Raw genomic sequence first — 11,808 nt, forward strand, 5'->3', positions numbered from 1 at the left:
GCATCGGGTCAATCCACCTCGACATACGCTTCCTACGATGGCATACCGCCCACCTGGATCATCATACAACCGCCCACCAGGGTTTTCAACCCGCAATCATCCTCCACCGTCAACTTCCGCATGTCGCAACTGTGGCACATCCCATGGACATCCACATAGTTGCCCCGCTATTAATTCGACATGCTATAATTGTCAACGCCGAGGTCACTGGGCGGGTTTCTGTCGGTCTACTGCACGACATACTCATGAGTTACTTTCTGACCTACCACAATATTTTGATCATAATGATATTCCTCATCTAGATCACTCTCCTCATAACATCACCACTCCTTTATGGGACCAAGATCAAGGGACGGGACACTATCGTGAGGATTACTCACACGGCCACGCTGAACTATCATATCCCTATGGGGGCCACTATCACACGGATTTGCTAAGTACATCACACCATCCACCACCTGAGCTTCGTACCCTCTACATTAATTCATTCACAGCTGCATTATATTGTGACACTACTCAGGCTGGTGTACAACAAGAGGATGAATGGTACGATACTGTCTTTCTGTGTAACATGCCTATATCTTTTAAGCTGGACACCGGATCACAGGTAAACATTTTACCTGAAAGCATTTACAATCAGTTACTTTATCGCCCACTACTGCAACGACCACTCTATCGGATATCATCGTACTCTGGCCACCCGGTTCCGGTAAAGGGGGTCATGAATCTTCCCTGCGTCTCGGAGCATACGATGGTTACATGCAGCTTCTATATTACACCTGAGGCCACAACTCCAATTTTGGGTGCTACTGCCACGGTAGCTTTGGGATTCATTATTCGGGTCCCACCATCCGCAGGACAAACATTGCCATCTCCACCTCATCCAACATCTGAAGCAAGACCACCCCAAGTATCACAAATTGATAATACCAATACGGCTATAATTTCGGCCCAGCCTGCAGAGCAACTCGAATCAATGAAATTAGCCAGGACCTCAACCAGGGCTCGTGATGTCTCTGAAACTACGGCTACAGCGAAACAAATAATTGAAGAATATAGCGATTGTTTTGACTCCATTGGTAAATTACCCGGTCTTCACCATATTCATCTTAAACCCGGTGCCGTTCCATTTGTCACTGCTGCCAGGAAGGTTCCTCAGGCCTACCATGACAAAGTGTATTCCGAACTACAAAGAATGATGACGGAAGGCATTATAGCACCAGTCACGGAGCCAACAGACTGGGTGTCGTGTTATTTTATTTTTACACGCGCAAAAAATAACACCTTTTTTAACAGCAACCAAAAACTCACTTTCACGCGCGCGTGCGCTATATAAACATTTGAAAACGAATATAGGTACCTGTACTATACAAAATTACGATGTGTACAACCGAACATTCCGCCCGCCTTGAAATAACGAATTTCAAATGAGATAGTAAAAGTCCGAAAAGTTACATTTGCATACATAAATAACCCTAAGTAAACAGTTTGAATACAATTAAAATCAGTCTAGTGGTAACTGGCATAATTTAACTACGGGTCTTTTCAGTGATTTGTCAGAGGTTCTGACAGTTACGACGCGAACTTGATTGTCTTGTCCTGGATGAAGTTCAGTGATTCTTGCCATTCTCCACTTGGTTGGAGGTAAATCTTCATCCTTGAGCAAGACCAAGTCGCCGACTCGTAGATTCGGTTTTGGTGTAGTCCACTTTGGACGTTGTTGAAGGCGAGAGAGGAATTCATTTCGCCAACGGTTCCAAAAGTGCTGCAGTAGTTGTTGGCCCAATTGCCAACGTGACAGGTGGTTGACGTTTTCAATTCGGTTGTACACATCGTAATTTTGTATAGTACAGGTACCTATATTCGTTTTCAAATGTTTATATAGCGCACGCGCGCGTGAAAGTGATATTTGGTTGCTGTTAAAAAAGGTGTTATTTTTTGCGCGTGTAAAAATAAATTAACGGCCAGTTCTGTTTTGAAATAAGAGGAAAAAGGTTTACTGGTTTTTATGTCGGAAAAGTTCGCGTCTTTTATTTCGCTGTTCACGACATTTTTTGGTCCGTCGAGCCGGATACATTCGTCAACTTGATTATGTTCCTCAACTAATCATCGAATCGGCTATCTTTCCGTGAGAGACAGTGAAAATTAGCGTGGATTCTCCGTTGGAAACCGTTTAAACCATCGATCATATCCCGATCGTAAACGAATCAACATAAGTCATCATGGATGTTCTGGTGAGAAGAAGAGCAGCTATCAAGGGACAGATCACCAGGATTGAAAATGCGGTGGGTCAAACAGCAACGAATCTATCTGACGTCGCCTTGAAGCTGTATGTAGACAAGGTGGAAAAACTATCGAAAGACTTGGATGAGGTTCACGATGCCGTAGTTCCAAATATCGATCCCGACGACGACGACTTCGCGGATCACGAAGATGAATACAACCCTCTAGTCGCTCGACTCGAAGATCTGACAATCCTACTCGTCACTGAATCAAATGAAAGAGCAGCAAACATTCCAGTGAGACAAGTCAGACCAGCTAGTGCTGTACGTTTACCTAAGCTGGAACTTCCATCATTCAGCGGTGGTTACGTCGATTGGCTTCCATTTCATGATCTCTTCACGGCCACCGTACACAGCAACGAATCGCTCACCGGAGCTCAGAAGTTTCAGTATTTGAAGTCATCATTACGAAACGAAGCAGCGCTCCTAGTTCAATCTATTCCGGTAACTGACGCTAATTATCTGGAAGCTTGGGATATCTTAAACAATCGGTTCAACAATACCCGGGAAATCATCGATGCACACGTAAAACGTCTCTTCAGTCAAACTAACGTCATCCAAGAATCTTCATCCGCTTTACGAACGCTCATCGATACCACCGCCGAATGCATAAGGGCGCTCAAGGTTCTCAAAGAACCAGTACAACATTGGGACTCCATACTACTTCATCTTGTAAAGGAAAAACTGGATTCAGAATCTCGCCGACAATGGGAACTTTCCCTGAGGGGGATCGAAAGACCAACTTTCGAGGATCTCGTTACATTTCTTGAACAACGGGCCAGAGCCTTAGCAGCAGCTCCGCCTACAACTACTGCAATCAAGTCGAAGCCTCCATTACATCAGAGACCGAGTACAAAGGCTCATCATGGTGCTCTGAGCGAGACGTGTCACTTTTGCAACGAAACACACTCTGTATACAAATGTACCAATTTTCTGAATGCATCTTCGGACGAGCGTTGGAACATGGTCAAGAGGAGTGCCATGTGTTTCAATTGCTTACGAACCGGTCATCAAAGCAATGACTGCAAATCTGGTCATTGTAGGAAATGCAACGCACGACATAACACACTTCTACATCAAGAGAAGGAATTAACGAAGACGAAGGCAACCTCCGGTGTAGTTTCATGCCCATCTCGTGAAATAATTGGATCAACCCAAGTTATCTTGGCAACCGCAATGGTCCAAGTCAAGGGACTTGACGAGCAACTTTATCCAGCCCGAGCGCTTCTGGACTCGGATTCTCAAGCCAGTTTCATCACGGAACAATTCACGAGGAAACTAAGATTGAAGCGAACACGTTTCAACGTCTCAGTTGACGGAATTGGAGCAACCGGAATGAACACCTCTCAAGGCAGTGTCATGGTGAATATTCAGTCAAATATCATTAACACGTCGGAGGTCATCGTCGAGGCAATCGTCCTGAAAAAGGTCACGGATTATTTACCTAACAGTCCGTTCGATCCTGGAAATTGTCTACACTTGAAAGGCTTAACACTTGCTGATCCAACTTTTCATAGCCCTGGACAAGTGGATATTTTACTAGGTGCTGACGTGTATCTAGAGCTCTTACAAGATGGCATTTGCAAGGGGAAAGAAGGTCATCCAGGTGCCTTTAATACTCTTTTCGGATGGGCAGTTTCCGGTCCATTGCTGATGGCCGGAAGAAGTTCGAAAATAAAGGTCCACCATTGTACATTGGAAGCAGATTTGAAACATCTTTGGGAGCTAGAAGACATCCAGCCTCGAAGAATACTATCTCCAACAGAAATTCAATGTGAAAAGAACTTTGAAGAATCACATACACGTGACTCTACAGGAAGATTCACTGTACGATTACCAAAGATAAACGATGCACCAAAACTTGGAGATTCTAAACAAATGGCAATCCGTCGATTCTCTCACTTAGAACGACGTCTACGTGTTAACCCGAATCTCTATGAGGAGTACCGCAAGTTCATGGGGGAATACATTGCCCTTGGACATATGGAACTCATTCCCTCGAATGAAATAAAAATCGAAACCAATCCATCTTACTACGTGCCTCATCATGCGGTATTCAAAGAAGACAGTACCACCACGAGAGTTCGTGTGGTGTTCGACGCCTCTGCCAAATCTACAACTGGAGTTTCCCTAAACGATCATCTGCTAGTGGGGCCAAAACTTCAATATGATTTGGTCAACCTCCTTATTCGCTTTCGTCAACATCGCATTGTAATGAAAGCAGACCTTGCCAAAATGTTTCGTCAAATTAGAGTACATCCAGACGACTCCGATCTTCAAAGAATTGTTTGGCGAAACAACTCACACGAACCCTTGCTCGAATACCGTTTGCTAACGGTTACATATGGAACCGCATCAGCGCCATACCTAGCAACTAAAATCTTGAAGCAACTCGGCCATGACGTGAAAGAGACACTTCCGTTGGCATCTTCGGCTTTACAAAATGACTTCTACATGGACGATCTAATGACAGGCGACGAAACGATTGAGAACGTTTTAAGACTTCAGTCAGAAATCATTCAAGCTACATCTCAAGCAGGATTTGAAATAAGGAAATGGGCGTCGAATGAAGCTGCATTATTGGATACACTACCAGCAAACATGAAGGATTTACAAAAGCCACTATGCATCGAGAACGACGAATCAGTCAAGACTCTCGGCCTATATTGGACTCCTTCGGCTGATAATTTCTCGTTTATGGTTACTTCTCCAGCGTCAAGAAGTTCAATCACTAAACGTACAATTCTTTCGGATACAGCAAGGATATTCGATCCTCTGGGACTGTTGGCACCAGTAACCGTTCGAGCGAAACTGATGTTACAGGAAATGTGGCAGCTAAAATTGAATTGGGATGAGCAACTTCCCCAACCACTTGAAGCTAAATGGAGGTCGTTTCGAACCGATTTACCAGAAATTGAAAACATTACGGTTCAACGGCACATTTCGCAAGCTAATGCTACAGACATTAGCCTGCATGGATTTTGTGACGCATCGGAGAAAGCGTACGCAGCTGCCGTATACCTGAAGACGGTGAATAACAACGGACAAATCAAAATACAACTGATCGCTGCGAAAACAAGAGTCGCTCCGCTCAAACAAATCACACTTCCGAGACTGGAATTATCTGGTGCATTACTTTTGGCTTCTCTGATTCAACTGATCAGGGAGTCATTGAGATTGGATATAGCTGATGTTCATTGCTGGTCGGACTCAACAATCGTCCTAGCTTGGTTGAAAGCTCCACCGCAACGTTGGAAAACGTTCGTAGCCAATCGAGTGTCAGAAATCCACGAGAAACTACCGAGAGCGCAATGGCATCACATTTCAGGAGACAGCAACCCTGCAGATTGCGCTTCTCGAGGAATATCCGCTAGCGAACTGGGAAATCATGGTCTCTGGTGGCATGGACCGCAGTGCCTTATTTTCGCCGCAACAACGCAAGAACTACATGAACTCTCAGAGCCAAATGAATGTTTATCCGAGGAAAGACGAATTATTTCGTTAGTAACACATCATCAAATGGATTTCACGCTCCTTTCCAAATTTTCAGCGCTTAAAAAACTCATTCATATCACCGCTTACATTCTACGTTTTGTCTTCAATTCGCGAAATGCGACAGAATTGAGGATTACTGGACCTTTATCGAAGGAAGAGAACGAAAAGGCGCTATCCCATTGGATTCGGGTCGTCCAAAGCAACAGTTTTAACGAAGAGATAGCTTGCCTTAAACAAAACAAGGAATTACCACGGAAAAGTAAAATCCTTTCGATGCGTCCGTACATCGATCAAGATGGGATTCTTAGAGTTGGTGGCAGACTTTGCCACTCCAACTTACCATACGAACAAAGGCATCCGGCACTGTTACCGAGACAGAGCAAATTAACAGAACTTCTAATACAACACGAGCACGAAAAACATTTTCACGGAGGTGCTCAACTACTAACTTCTGTCTTACAGAAACGTTATTGGATCGTCGGTCTTCGTGATGCCATACGTTTCCATATCAGAAGATGTGTTTCATGTGTACGACAGCAGGCAGTCACTGTAAAGCAACTTATGGGCGATTTACCACCAGCGAGAGTAAATCCTGCTCGGCCATTTTTGAAGTGTGGAGTCGACTACGCAGGACCATTTACCCTTAAACTAATGAAGGGACGAAGTCACTTCAGGTTTAAGGGATACATTGCCGTCTTCGCTTGCTTTACCACAAGATCAATTCATCTTGAACTTGTCAGTGACATGACCACCGAAGCATTTCTGGCAGCATTGAAACGCTTTGTTGCTCGACGAGGAAAATGCGCCGACATTTACAGCGACTGTGGAACCAACTTTACAGGAGCCGATCGAGAGATGTAAACATTCATCAAATTCATAGTCTCTACAAACAACAACGATCAAGTATCACGATGGCTCGCAGACGAAGGAATTAATTGGCACTTCAACCCGCCTGCAACGCCACATTTTGGAGGCCTCTGGGAAGCCGGGGTGAAGTCCGTCAAGTATCATCTGAAACGAGTTCTTGGCACCATGGTTCTAAACTTTGAAGAAATGCAAACGCTTCTTTGCCAAATCGAAGCTTGCTTAAATTCACGTCCTTTAACGGCGTTAAGCTCGGATCCAAACGACTTCAATGCGTTGACACCTGGACATTTCCTAATCGGAGATGCGCTCACCGCAATACCCGAACCCGATCTCACTTCTGAAAACGTCAACCGCCTGTCACGTTGGCAATTGGGCCAACAACTACTGCAGCACTTTTGGAACCGTTGGCGAAATGAATTCCTCTCTCGCCTTCAACAACGTCCAAAGTGGACTACACCAAAACCGAATCTACGAGTCGGCGACTTGGTCTTGCTCAAGGATGAAGATTTACCTCCAACCAAGTGGAGAATGGCAAGAATCACTGAACTTCATCCAGGACAAGACAATCAAGTTCGCGTCGTAACTGTCAGAACCTCTGACAAATCACTGAAAAGACCCGTAGTTAAATTATGCCAGTTACCACTAGACTGATTTTAATTGTATTCAAACTGTTTACTAAGGGTTATTTATGTATGCAAATGTAACTTTTCGGACTTTTACTATCTCATTTGAAATTCGTTATTTCAAGGCGGGCGGAATGTTCGGTTGTACACATCGTAATTTTGTATAGTACAGGTACCTATATTCGTTTTCAAATGTTTATATAGCGCACGCGCGCGTGAAAGTGAGTTTTTGGTTGCTGTTAAAAAAGGTGTTATTTTTTGCGCGTGTAAAAATAAATTAACGGCCAGTTCTGTTTTGAAATAAGAGGAAAAAGGTTTACCGGTTTTTATGTCGGAAAAGTTCGCGTCTTTTATTTCGCTGTTCACGACAACCAGTCACGGAGCCAACAGACTGGGTCAACGCTCTTGTGGTTGTAGTGAAGCCCGATGAATCCCTGCGACTGTGCCTCGATCCTCGGGAGCTAAATAAAGCCATTCGTCGTCAGAACCGTCATGCCTTGACGGCCCAAGAAATCTTCTCCGACCTCCATGGCTCAGAACTGTTCACGGTACTGGATGCCCAGAGTGCCACACCATTTGGCAGGTTTCGTTCTTTACGCCTTCCATATGGAGTGTGCACGGCGACAGAGATTTTCCAACAGGCGATGCATAACATCTATCCACCACAAGAGTTCCCAGATATTAAAATTTCAACGGATGACTTTTTGCTCATAGCCTGGCAAGTTGCAGCTCACAACCCGCTTCTTCGCAGTGTCGTAGACAGGGCTCGTCAATCCGGACTGAAATTAAGCTCTAAGAAAATGCAGTTGGCTGTATCAAGAGTTCGCTATTTGGGACATATTATTACTCCACAAGGTATTCATGCAGACCCTTCTAAAACCAAAGCTATTGACGCATTTCCATCACCAACAGATAAAACTGCACTACAACGTCTCTTGGGGATGGTGAACTATTTGGCAAAATTTATCCCGAATTACTCTCAGGAGACGGCTCCTCTACGTGCGCTACTTAAAAAAGACACGGTCTTTCAATGGGATGACAATGCTGAAAAGGTATTCCGGAGGGTAAAACACATCATCACAACAGCACCAGTCTTGGCGCTCTTCGACCCGAAAGCACAAACAACTATTTCCGTTGACGCCCGTCCTATTGGAGCTGAAGCGGTAATGATGCAGAACCAGAAACCCGTCGAATACACGTCAACTTCGTTCAACAGTACGCAACAACAATATTCACAGATCGAGAAAGAACTTGTTGGCGTTGTTCATGCCTGTGAACATTATGACTATTACGTGGCTGGTACACGATTCACCATCCAAACGGACCATAAGCCGCTCGCATCGATAGTACACAAGCCTCTATATCTTTTATCACCCCGTTTACAACGACTCGTCTTACGCCTATTACGCTACACATTTACTATCGCATATGTCCCAGGAACTCAACTTCCAGTCGCCGATGAATTATCAAGAGCTCCACTACCTCAGATGGACATCGACACGAATGAACTGGAAGGCCCTTGTGCTGCAGTCCATTCAGTAACGGTACTCTCACGCACCAAACAACTGGCTTTCCGACAAGCCATCACACAAGATAACACCTCTCAAGAACTACTATACCACATACGCCATGGCTGGCAATCAGCTATGGATAGACTACATGCCAATCTACGTCCATAGTCGGTCAACGGATACTCTACTACACAGCACACCGGACATGGCTACCAGCCACCATCATTAGCTTGGCTAAAGAACCACATTCTTACATTATTGAAAAGGTGGAAGGAAACACGTTTCGGCGATCAAGATATCATCTGCGCATAGACACTACAAGGGAAGCAGATTCGGAGGAAGTACTGTCATCCCCAGAGTTGGGTCCACAATCACCTCCAGTAGCAACGTGGTTTGAAAATAAAAGCCCATCATTAACGACAGCGAGCCAAAGACCATCAACTGTGGTTCAGTACCGTACATCCATTCAACCGGTCGTCAAAGCGCTAATTCCAGCAGCAAAACAAGCCGCGAATATACCTATACCACCGGTGCAACACCAGGCGTCACTGGTAGAACCAGCAACATCGGTCTCACCACAGATAACTCTACCAACAACAACAGCCACACCTACTCAACGGAAATTACCAAATCAAGTGACTTCCCATCCTAATCTTCCAACCATTCAACCTTCTATAATCAAAATACGATTAAATACATCAACAACTGTTTCAGGGACCTATCCACACCCTAATGTGCGCCCGGGAGTAAGACATCCAGATCCGATAGTGCCCGGAAACTCACCGCGACCTCTGCCACTGGACAAGGACATAGTACTTTCACCATTCCCAGCCACTCTACCCTTCACTTCTCAGAAACGACAAAGACTTCAAATTCATTCAAACAGAGACAGACCTATAAAACCTACACTCCGATATGGACATGAATAATAAATAAAAAAAAATAAAAAAAGAAGGTTGATGTAATATGTAAATAAGAACATGTGACTATGGTTTTAATAAGAAAGTAGAGGTCGCCACCGGCGGGGTTAGAGAGCGGATTGAAGTTAAGGAATAGTAAAAACTAGTTCAATATACGATGTAATAGAGTACAGTTTATAAATGTTTTATTCTCTTTTATCTCAAGATATTATAACAACTTAATTTTATAACAACCACTAGAAAACAATTTATTTATTTCATATTCAGTAAGAATTTAACTCATTATTAGAAACATAACGATTACAAAATGAGTGTAGTGTAATTCAAACGAAACCTTTTAATCGTCTGTCCGGTATTACCGGAAGAGTAATATTATTTGAGATAAAGTTCGTTGGAAATTTATCCCGCTTCATGTCTCTACTCTCCAAGGTGAGAACGCAAAATAAAAATCGGTAAAAAGTCAGTTAAATGGTTAGTATTAATGTTTCGATAAGTATGCTTCTTTTTCTCAATAGCAATGATTCTGAATAATACATGATTTACCATTAACATTAAGGTTAAGTAACTTTTTTATATAAGGAAGACTATTCCGGATGAAACTTTCGGTTTGGAAAATTTCCGCCGGAATAGCCTCCAACAATTCGTCAGCTATTCCGGCCGAAAGATTCGGCCGTTTTAGCCACATTTTAGTTGAAAGCTATTCTGGCCGGAATAGTGTGGGAGCTAATGCGGCTTTAATTTTCGGCCGGAATAGTGTGGGAGCTAATGCGGCAGGAATAGCCACTCCGTAAAAGGCCGCGCTGAATGTTGGAAAAAAAATTAGAAGCCTCCATTGTAAACTTCAAAATCGGAGAGGAAATTTTGGAGATAAATTACGTCCATGTCTAAACTATTTAAAAAAAAGATAGTTGAGACGTTCTAGGATAAACTGAAAAACAGCTGGGATATCTTGACATTGAGGAAGACATCCGAATAATAATTAAACCAATTTCGCTAAAAATATCAATTTAGATAAGACCACATCAAACTGGAATAAAGGTAGATTTGGTGGTGAACAAAATTAGAAAATAGAGTAGAAAGCTTCGTTGGGACTTGTCTAACAACCATCAATGCAAACAATATAAATATACGTCTTTTATATTTTAGGAGAAAAAATAATTTTTAAGGACCCTTTAAATATTTGTTTATATAATTTCTTATATATATTTACAACCTGGAACTAAAAATAGTGCAGTTTGCGTAAACATTTATCGACTTTCAGTATTAAGTATCCTAAACCTCTTTGAAAGTACTGATTACCTAGGGGTTGTAACCCTTCAGGTTCACTTTCCCCCGCATACTTACCTTTTTTTTTATTTTCTCTGTTTTATTTACTTTTGTTATTACGTTTTCCCCGCACTCTTGACCCTCTAAATTTACAGTTTTTGTTAAGTATTCGTAAAGCCCCATACGTCAAATTTCTTAGAATTCCGAGCTCTATTTAATGAAACTAATCCCCGTGTTAAATATAAATTTAATTTAATGATAATCTAAAAACTTAAATAACTTTTAAACCATACATACAAATTAATTATTGTTTATACGCCTTATAGAACTCGATCAAACCCCACGATAAAATATAAAATTAAGATAATTAATTAAACCATTCTCTCAATATAAATTATAAACTAAATCCGTGCCTTCGGCAACGTTAATATTAATCCCTCGCTAATGAAAGTGTTTTTCTCTCGGTCACAAGACCGTGTTGCAATACATTCAGCGAACTTTCCCAGCCCAGATAAGATAATGTGCGATGAAGTCGCGCTTAAATATTAATTAACCCTCAATGCAAACCACATGATCGGAACAACGCTCCATGATTGCCTAGATGACCCACAGCCAGGACATTCCGACCGGAAGAGTATAAGCCGAGCAGTAATGAATCCGGGAAGCGTAATGCCCTCAGCACCCTCGAATCACCTGTTGATCACCCAAAATCTAGACGTACCGAGGGAAGAAAACCAGATGACCGAGACCGATTCCCTAGCCTAGCCGGACATTTCAGAATGAAGCCCGAAGTACCTACTTCACAAGCTGACGGGGGCCGTCAGCTTGTGAAGTAAAATAATAT

This window comes from Leiobunum rupestre, chromosome 8, assembly GCF_980474605.1.
Source record: "Leiobunum rupestre chromosome 8, qqLeiRupe1.1.hap1, whole genome shotgun sequence".
Classification (NCBI taxonomy): Eukaryota; Metazoa; Arthropoda; class Arachnida; order Opiliones; family Sclerosomatidae; genus Leiobunum; species Leiobunum rupestre.